At 39.4% G+C, this 10,028-nt stretch overlaps 2 long non-coding RNA genes across 2 annotated transcripts; both read left to right on the top strand.

Moving 5' to 3' along the window:
- Positions 1-520: 520 nt before the first annotated feature.
- Positions 521-2,045, top strand: LOC137182097 (uncharacterized). Its single transcript, XR_010928245.1, has 3 exons — positions 521-1,308; positions 1,396-1,788; positions 1,868-2,045. It is a non-coding gene; the product is annotated as an uncharacterized lncRNA (long non-coding RNA).
- Positions 2,046-2,144: 99 nt separating this feature from the next.
- On the top strand, positions 2,145-6,609 carry LOC137182096 (uncharacterized). Its single transcript, XR_010928244.1, has 3 exons — positions 2,145-3,256; positions 3,383-3,477; positions 3,811-6,609. It is a non-coding gene; the product is annotated as an uncharacterized lncRNA (long non-coding RNA).
- Positions 6,610-10,028: the final 3,419 nt, after the last annotated feature.

Below are 10,028 nucleotides of genomic sequence, written 5' to 3'. Positions count from 1 at the left end.
TGTCTAGAGGCTATTATACAACTTACAATTATACAACATAAAGCTGCACAAATCAATATTTTTTAAATAATTAATGGCTCAAATGTAACATGAAACATGTAACATTAAAGGTGTTACTTGCTTCATTAAAAAAGACTACCAGAGCACCAATGCACCCACAGAGAATTAGCACTCAACTCTGCTGTTCCTCCCTGGTCCAATTTTTGCTTCTTTCAGCTCATTGTTTTGGTTTTAAAGCCTGCAACTTTGATGTGTCTCCAGCAGCCAGCTGCGTGAAAAAGTCCTGATAAACTGACTGTACACTACCTGCACAGCACCAAACAACACACAAAGAAGTTATACTATAGCTGGTGAACACAGTGGAGCATTTAGCAACTAAAGAAAATATTTTCACCTATACTTTTCAACCAAAATGGGCTGCTCCTTTTGCCTTAACTGTAACCACATTAGTCACATTGTTAGCATGCATCATCTTGATGACGTTGCTAGGCTAATTTGCTGGAGACGGTAACACTATCTTTTAACGGTAACACTAATTAGTAACTACTCTGAGATATTTGATAGCTGTTTGATAACTGAAAGCACAACTTTTCCATAGGAGAAAATGAAAAACAGTGCCAGTGTTTTTTTCCCATAGGTCTTGTTAGCCATAGCTTCTTTAGCTAACCTCCTCTCAAGGCCTCATCAATATCACATCAGACTTGTACCAACCAATAAGAATGAAGCAGGGTGGGACCAAGAGCTGGCTAACGTCGGGCAAACGTTAGCCTAGCCAACGTTAGCTTATAGTCCGTGTCATCTGTCTCCATGACTCCCTGCTGTAGCGCTCACCTGCCGCTGCCAAAGCACTTGGCCCCAGCGCTCAAGAGGTCTTCGGTTGACACACCTATTAGTGTTTTCCGACTTCTGTTTCTTTTCGGCACCTGAGGACAAATGATTTTATGTTTCAGGAAAAATACAAACTTATGGTACCGCTGATATTTACTAGCTAGCAATTTTTCACTTTCAAGATTTTAGCAATTGTAGCAGCTGATGCTTTGTGCTATGTTTAGTTCCATATACAATTCCATGGTAAATGATGATGTATCATTTTCACAAGATGCCTATGCACCTGTGGTGAGTATTATTGTTGACTGCAGCGCTATGTCGGCAATATGGCCATGACAATCATGATGACGCTAATTGAATTCTATCAATCGATTATTTTCTCTTTTTTTTTCTATTCCGATGAGCAGGCAAAACACTGCTCAGATTTTTTACGTCTTACTGGAGACCGTGAGAAACAGCAGTCTCAGCTATTATCTCTGAGTATGAAAGTGGATGCTTAAATTCATTTTGTTATTTTGAACATGTGACAAAATTACAAATTAGCATGATATTTATTGCTTTTTTCAGATAATGGCCTTTGCAAGGGCTGTATGGACAGAAGGAGATAAGCAGTATGAAGATGTCATTTCGTACAACTGGATAAATATGAGGACAAAGGTGGTGCCAAAAAGCCAAGTGCTAACAGCATGTAAATGATGGAAAAATCCAGCAGAGGACTGGCTCTCTTTCCATCTTGTAAAAATTAAGATTACATCAGGAATTAATCAGTCTTTTTTGTGGGTTTTTGTTTTGTTTTTTCAGTGTACTTGTTTAATGTGTCAATAATCTTTGTAATAGAAAAGGAAAAAATTTGCAAAGACTACAATTATGCATCTGCACAAACAGATGAAGATTCCATTATCCCAGAAGCAAGTGGCAAAAGAATTGTCAAAAGGAAGAGATATGAGGATTATATAGAAGGTAAATATAAAAATATATTTGCATTTTTAATATTCACATTGTTCATCTCACAAAAAGGTAGCAATATATGTAATTACAGGACCATTTCCCTCAGAAGAAGACAATGACACAGCTGTCAAGAGGAAGAGATGCAAAGGTGAATACATTCATATAGAATTACCATCTTTCTTTTCTAATGTCCACTGTGTCTAGACGTAATTTTCTGATTGTTAAACATTAATTATTTTAAAGAATGCTTAGGGAATGTTTATGTTCCTGCTTTACATCTAGATAACAGTACAGGTCTGGAGGCATTTGTTATTAGGTTCCACAAGTTTTGAAAACAAGATTCGGAAAATAGGTGAAAACAGCAACACAGCTGCTGTGTGGATATTGGTTTATATTGTAACGTCTTAAACAATCTCCACATTGTCTACACATAGCACACATTGGTTTCAGGATTGGTTCAGTGCAGGTTTAAGTTGTTTTGTAACCAATAGTGCATTTAGCTTACTAACCGTTTTTCATGAGTATACTTTAATTTGAAAGCAGCAGAGAGCGTTGCAGATTCCTCTCTCCATCTCTTGTCAACCAGCAAAACACATCTACAGCCTATGTCTATAGCGAAAGTCAGGATGCAGTTGGTGGGCACGTTGCGGAAAGAAATGCTGGTCTTATTATGATCCAATAAATAGTCTGCTCTCTAATGGAATAAGGTATGGATAATGTATGTTTTAGCAGCATCATATACTTCGTTATATACTAGAGTTATTTGTCTGTTTCCCCTAAGGTCAACTTATTATCAGCATCAAGGTTATGTTCCATTTCCAGCTCCAGACATGAGTGTTACTGTTTATGTGTTGACAACATTTCGGAATTTCAGAAGTGCATTCTAGAGAAACAGGTGGAGATATTGGAGGAGGTCAAGTGTGTTGGGAGAGCAGAGTCAAGGAACTCCAATTATCATGTCAGCAGAATGGGGAGGACGGATGAATTTGATTGACTGGAGGAACAACTCAAAAGTGCTGAGGAAAGAAATCTAATGTTAAAGGAAGCTGCACACTTGATAACCCAAATGATTTGCCTATACTCACTCACCCTGACACTAGAGCTGATGAATGTTGCTATCTGTCTTTTGGTGCTGTTTATGATGGTATAGCCTGATGTTTTCTATGGTCATTTTGCATGATAATGTATCATTCCAATTAACCTAGATTTGGCCCTCTACATGTATGCTTACCTTTGATTATGGCACAAGGGATATATCTTGTGTATTGATTAATGCTCGGGCATTTGTAGTTTTTGATATTAATATTTTCCATACCTGTACTGAAAGCCATTTTACAGTGCTGTTACTGGATGCTAAATTATATCCGTTTATGAAGTAAAATTTCAAGTCTTGGTAATTTACTCTTTACTGTCAGATTGAACAGTTGATCAGAAATGGAGGCAAAAAAATAAAGACAGTGCAGCCAACATCATTGGACAGGTATGCCATATTTTGACACTAAGTAGTGATGCAAAGGTTTTGTAATATGGATGTTAAAAACACAAGGCTTATTTCCACTGCAGTACTCTATTGACCAGTGAAGAGGACCCTCTATGTGTCTTTCAGGGTCTTTACAAACAGTCTTGTGTCCAAGTTCAACATGAAGGGCCACCGTTCCAAGAGAGCGTTTGAAACCAGTGCCTTGTACTCCATTTTGAATGGTATATACTAATCTGGTATTTTTCTTTAGTATGCTTGTAAGTTATTGAATATATTTCTTGTCAGTTGCTTGTCTGTTCATTTGTAGTTAAGGAGTGATGATTATATTGTGAAATAGAAATTGATACAGTTTGATCACAAGTAAACCTGATTTGAAAGAATAGTTCACCCAAAAATGAAATAGAACAGCATTGTGTGTTCACGGTTGAATATATTTTATTAATTTATTCATTTTTCATTCATTTTATAATTTATATTCCTCTGTAGAAGCTTTATTTCTATCATTTTGAGTGTGTTTATTATAACAAGTAGCCTACATGTTTGTGTTTTTGCAGCTGACAAGACAATCTGTTGCTGACCATTTAAAGCATGACCCTGGTCGATCTGGGAGTGGGAGGTAGAAACCCAAAAATGTGGTCCAAAGCCTTTACATTTGACTAGATGGAGAAATGGAAGAAATGGAGAAAATAAAGGAGTTTGAAAATAAACACACAATTAAGTGTTAAGTAGGCAGAGGTTCTGATGTAAATTGAAGGAAAAAGAGGAACGGTTAATACACAATTTGTGATTGTAGTCATTCATAACAAAAACACTGAAAACAGTGACACTTGTTTTTAACTGTCAAATGTTTATTTTATGGTTACTGCTTTGTCAACTGTTGCATTGTTTCTAAAAGGTTTTTAAATTTAGTTGAAGGACCACTTTAGTTGAAATGAAGTAGTTTACAAGACACTGAAACAACTGTACAAAATGGACGTCTTTTTAACATTCCCTTTCAACTAAAACCAGACCTAGATGGACATTTGAAAATAGTCACCTTTTCAACAACATGAAAAAAACGTCTTTCACTTTCAACATATTTTAGATGACTGGCAAAGCCGGGGGTTTTACAACTATCAGGATAAACCGCGTATGATGAACGCATCGGGGGGGGTGGGGAAAAAGAATCAAGCACTGAAATGTGGGAACACCACAGTGAGGATTTTTCAGGATTTCCCAGCTGCTGTTCTCTGCAAGTGTAAATGATTTGATGGGGTGAAGAAACGCCTGAAGTCAATCGGTGCTGAGTACATGCAAGTCTACCCTGCCTCTCTCAAATTCACTTACTGCAGCTCCACCAAGATGTTTCATCATCAAGCTTTTTCTCTACAATGAATCTATGTAGGTTAAAATAAGGGTAATGCCTCTTGGTGAGCAGATAGTTTTGATGTCCCTTTTGAGAGCCCTTTCACTTGAGCTGTCTTCAGATTAGAGAAGGATAGTGTTAACTTTGATGCCAATGTTAGGCAAGTTATGCCTTAAGTGCATGCTTTTTTGTTACATGTATGATAGTTGAATGTTGGTTGTTACTCAGCTTTTCTTTTACTTTAATGAGGTGTCAACTTATGGGAAAAGAATGTGCTCTGGAAATATCTTACTTTATAGCTCATGACTATGTCAACATTGAATTTATGCACCTGGAATGTTAATGGCGCCCACACACCTGTTAGCCAGAGAAAGGTTTTGACTTATCAGGGAGGGGCTACATATAGCATTACTGCAGGAGACCAACTTAAATGATAAGGAACAGTGACAAATGATAGATAGTTGTGTAAGACCATGCTACTGTCTTCATTCAATATAACCTCAGGAACCCGGTTACTCAGACGAGACACTGGAGGATTAACCCTTCCATTCTGATGGCTCAAAAGTTCTTATCTTATTTCACAGAGGAATTTAAATCATTTCTATCTATTAATTCAACCTCTACACAAGATCTATCACTGCTTTAGGAAACATCCAAAGCCTTTTCAAGAGGTCTTATCATATATGTCCAGTAAGAGGCATAGGCAAGCTGAACAAAGGGAGATCTTAGAACCCAGACTTAAGCTGGTTGAAAAAGATATGTTCAAAGTCTGTCTACTGTACATGGAAACTTAAAGAAATATCTGTACTCTGCTCTGTTTTAGACTCTTTTACCAACGCATGCAGAGGGGGAAATAAGATTTGCCAAACAAAGACTATACAAACATGGTGATAAAGCAGGGAAATAGCATATCTGACAAAGAAAAAGCAAACTCCCAAACTATCTCTTCAATACAGACAGACATGGTAACCAATCTTTTGACACTGCAACCATTAATGACACATTTGAGAGCCTCCATGAAAATACACATATAAATCAGAGCTACATGCTGATGCACCAGAGTTAATGGACACCTTTTTCGTCCTCCCTCTATCTCCCCAGCTCGATCAGAAATCTACTCCTACCTAGGAAATAGGTGCTTGATGCTATTAAGGGGCTACAGTCTGGCAAAACACCTGAGTCAGACAGGCGCAGTAGTGAGTTTTATAAAGAGAATATATTAGTTGGCCCTCTGCTGAATATGTTAAGTGATTTCTTTAAAAAAGGCGTCCTGCCTATGTCTTTAAGGGAGGCAAACAGCCTGAGGACTATGCCTCCTACAGGCACATCTCTTTGCTAGATGTGGATCTGAAACTTCTCTACTTGCAACACAATTGGAATGCTTACTCCCTCTACTTATTTATGAGGACCAACTGGTTTTATTAAAGTTCGCAATTCATGTAATAACATGGGTAGATTACTAAACATACGTTCATACGCTACATACACTTGGTCTAGGTGAAAAACGTATTAAATGAATAAAGTTTCTCTATAATAATCCACTTTTCTATAATAATCCTCTTTATAATAATCTTTCTGCTGTACTCACCAACGGTTTGTGATCTCCGATTTCCAAATCTCCGAACTTCCACATTCGGAGAGGTACAAGGCAAGGCTGTCCTCTCTCACCTCTACTGTTTGCCCTAGCCATAGAGCTGCTTGCTGAGGCAGTTAGGACAAACACTGACATAACCATAACCATTGACCTAACCATTGCAGATAGATAGCATAATATTGCTCTATGCTGATGACATCCTGGTCTTTGTGACTAGGCCTGAGGTATCCATGTCCACTCTTATTGAGACAAACAAGTTAAGTGCTTTTTCAGGTTACAGAATAAATTTCAGCAAGTCAGAAGCAAGGTACCTTAGGTAGTTTGAAACTTAAACTCCATCACCCTCCCCTTTCAAGTGATCCTAAGTGGGCTTTGTCTATTTAGGAATATATATAAAACCCATTTTTGACCAAATTTAATGGAACGCCCTCCCTATTTCTTGGTTAGGTTGTGTTGCTCTTTTAAAGATGAACATTCTCCCTAGGTTACTATATCCAATTCAGATGATTCAAGTTATCTTCCCACATGAAGCTATCAAAAACTGCTGGTTTAGCTCCTTCATATGGGCTAAGAAGAAGCCATGCCTCAAAATAGCTACATTATGTCTCTCATCCTCAGAGGGTGGTCTTGATCTCGCTGACATTCGAAAATATCAACTTAGTGCTCACCTGTGCATTATAGCTGACTGGGTGCAAAATAACCCTGCATCTCTTTGGTTTGATATAGGAAGCTCTATGTCCAAATTCCCCTTAACAAAGATATTATTTCTGAAAAACCTTAAATCTATGAAGCCTGCCTGTGATAACCTGATTACAGTCTGCATCGTTGAGGCATGGCGGACTATTAGAAGATTAGAGGGTAGATCTTGATTCACCTCTGTCTTCACTCCAATATGTGATAACCCTGATTTCTTACCAGAAATAACAGACAATGGTTTCTGGGTTTAGACAACTAAAGGGCTTTCTAATCTGAATGACTTATTGGAGAGATCTACTTTAATGTCTTTTAGTCAATTAACTGGAAAATACAATATTCAAAAACAGGAATTTTTCACGTTACTTACAGATAAGGGATTTGTTAAGAGGGACACTACAATCCTTGACAACCAAAATGTCTCACTCTGAGAGGCAGCTTTTCTTACTACAGTTAGGCAACCCCATAAGCTCTTTCTATATGCTCAAAAGGTATGACAGAACAAGCACTTTTCACCTCAAGGAAACATGAGAAAGGGAACTAAATGTAGAGATTATAGATGATGAATGGAATGGTGCTTGGAAGAGTGCAAAAACCTTGAGTGTCTGTAACAGAGTAAAAGCAATTCAACTAAAGATTTTCTACATAGCTCACATATCCCCCTCCCAATGACATAAGATTAATATTGACTCCTCCCCCCCAGTGTCCCAAGTGCTAAATTGAGACAAGAAGTCTCCAACTAAATAGAGAGGGAAACTCTACAAAATGATAACATTCTGTGCAGGAAAATGCATTCTTATTGACTGGATAATAGACAAAGTTCCATTTAAAACATATTGGCATAAGGTCATACTTGAATTTGTATCACTGGACTATTTGACATGCATGTTACATCACAAAAATTATGTATTTTGCAGAACATGGGAGCCTTTTATGTCATATATTAGTTTAGATATGGCTGCTATTCCTACAAGAGGGTTTATGTAGTATAGACCTATGTGATACCTGCTATTTAGCGCTTTGTTATTTTCATTTTATGTAGCTCCTGAGTCACTTGCCTGTTTGAATGTGAGTCTGTGAGCCGAGATGTTCTGTTTTGTTTTTTGATTTTGTCCCTTTTTTTAATATTGTTTTTGTTGATGTGTGTCACTTTGACACAATTATAATGTTTTCCGAATCAAAAATCAATAAACACATATATAAAAAAACCCCAGTAGATTGCTGTCATCACTTTCAAAGTCCAACCTTACAGTCAGTGTACTGTGCTCGCGGAGGCTTTCTGACCTCCACATGACCCTGATTTAAGACAGAATGTTACTCTGATCTCTACAGCTCTCCCCAAACCTCCTTCTCTCACTCTGTGTCGGCATCTCTCTCCCTCTCTGTTCTGTGCAGTGTGTGTACAGTCTGGCTGTTTGTGTACCTGCAAACTGACAGACTCTGCTTTGATCAGGTCCGAGCCCCGGGGGCAACACACCGCTGGCCCTCCTCTGGTTGTCTGTGTGTGAGCACACACTCTCAGGGTTCACATTCACACACACTCATTCGTAGACACATCACAGAGGCAGAGCGAGAGATGATGTGAGATAGACGGTGAGAGAAAGAAGGAGAGAGCACAGCCTTTGATGTGCTGAATATTTTCTGTGTTCACGTTTCAAACAGCAGCCATCACAACGGACCGGAATGTAAGTGGAGTGGCTCTGAAAAGATTGGATGATGGCTGATTGACCCTTCAAACCTGGCCAATCTTAACAGGGGCTGATGGGAAAAAACACAAGGATAGGCTCATTGTCTCATTTCCTCTTGACTCTGAGACCGGCCCCTGCTTGCCCCTCCGACTGACAGACATAGTACCCTCTGCCTGGCTCTTAAGTGAGCACCCTGCTACGGTGATTAGCAGTTTTCAGTTACCCTGCCAGTGTGTGTGTGTGTGTGTGTGTGTGTGTGTGTGTGTGTGTGTGTGTGTCTGATATGACCGAGAAAGAGTGCTGGTACTTGGAGACATTTTAAAGTGCCGAAATTGGCTGCTCACATGCCCCGGCACTGACCCCTCTCCATCGAGCCAACAAGCAGATGGCATTCAAGTGGTTAGACTGCGGGTGGAAGGCGTGGTTGGTACAATGAAGTGGCAGGTTACCTCACTTCTCCTTTCCAGTCCTTTTCGGACAGGCGTGGAGGGCCGCGTTAAGTGATTTTTATTTGGGTGATTAAACTGTCTATTGAGTGACCCAGCTGAATTCCACCCCCTACTGTGCCACAGACGATTATGGAGGTTATGGATGTCACTTTTCTCCCTGTGGATCATCTCCCGCCATCATCTTGAATATCTGCTCATCATCCCCTCATCATACTCTATCTGTTGCATCAGCCCTGACACGCAGATGTGTCATTTATTCCTCACTCTGGTGCCTCGCTGATGTAAAAATGATTTTGTGTCCAGGTAAACGTTTCATGTTCAAGACATGGATCTCGTCTGGGAAATTAAGTCTCCCTGGACATTTTTCCTGGCTGGTGAAACACTTGATCAGAAATAATGATCCCCGGCGCCGTATTGAGCATACATGATGGTGATTTGGTGCTATCTATCTGCCATGTAGCAATCCTTCCTTCCTCCCAGGTTGCAGGTTATTAACTGACAACACAGGATGATGAGAAATGAAATATACCCATAGCTTCCACACTGGATCTAGGTCAGGCTAGATCTAGACGAGGTAGAACGTTCTGGTGCGAAGGCGAAGATGGGCTACGATGCTGGAGGAGGAAAGGCAAGGCCCAATGAATGTAGGATTTTAATTCTTTTAAATATGTTTTTCCTGCTCAGTAAAACACCCACAGCCTGGAGCCAGATGGGACAGAGCCAGTGTATTCTGCAGAGAAAAAGCAGGTGTCTACTATATGACTCCCATCCCCCTCGCTCACAATTACACCCTATTTTGGTGAGCTGCTTTGTTTGCCGACAATTAAAAATGAAGAGAGGAGGGATGCATTATAACAGCCAAGCTTTTCCAGATGTATTGCTGCCACTGATAGCATGACATTGTCTCTGCTGACCTTCTGGATGCTGGTCAAATCTGCTATTGTTCTATTGAGGGCTATATTCAGCCTCTGCAGTCTATGTATACGTAGGCTGTCAGAGTTTA

Source organism: Thunnus thynnus, chromosome 4, assembly GCF_963924715.1.
Source record: "Thunnus thynnus chromosome 4, fThuThy2.1, whole genome shotgun sequence".
Lineage (NCBI taxonomy): Eukaryota > Metazoa > Chordata > Actinopteri > Scombriformes > Scombridae > Thunnus > Thunnus thynnus.
This window is presented reverse-complemented; position numbering and strand designations above follow the sequence as displayed.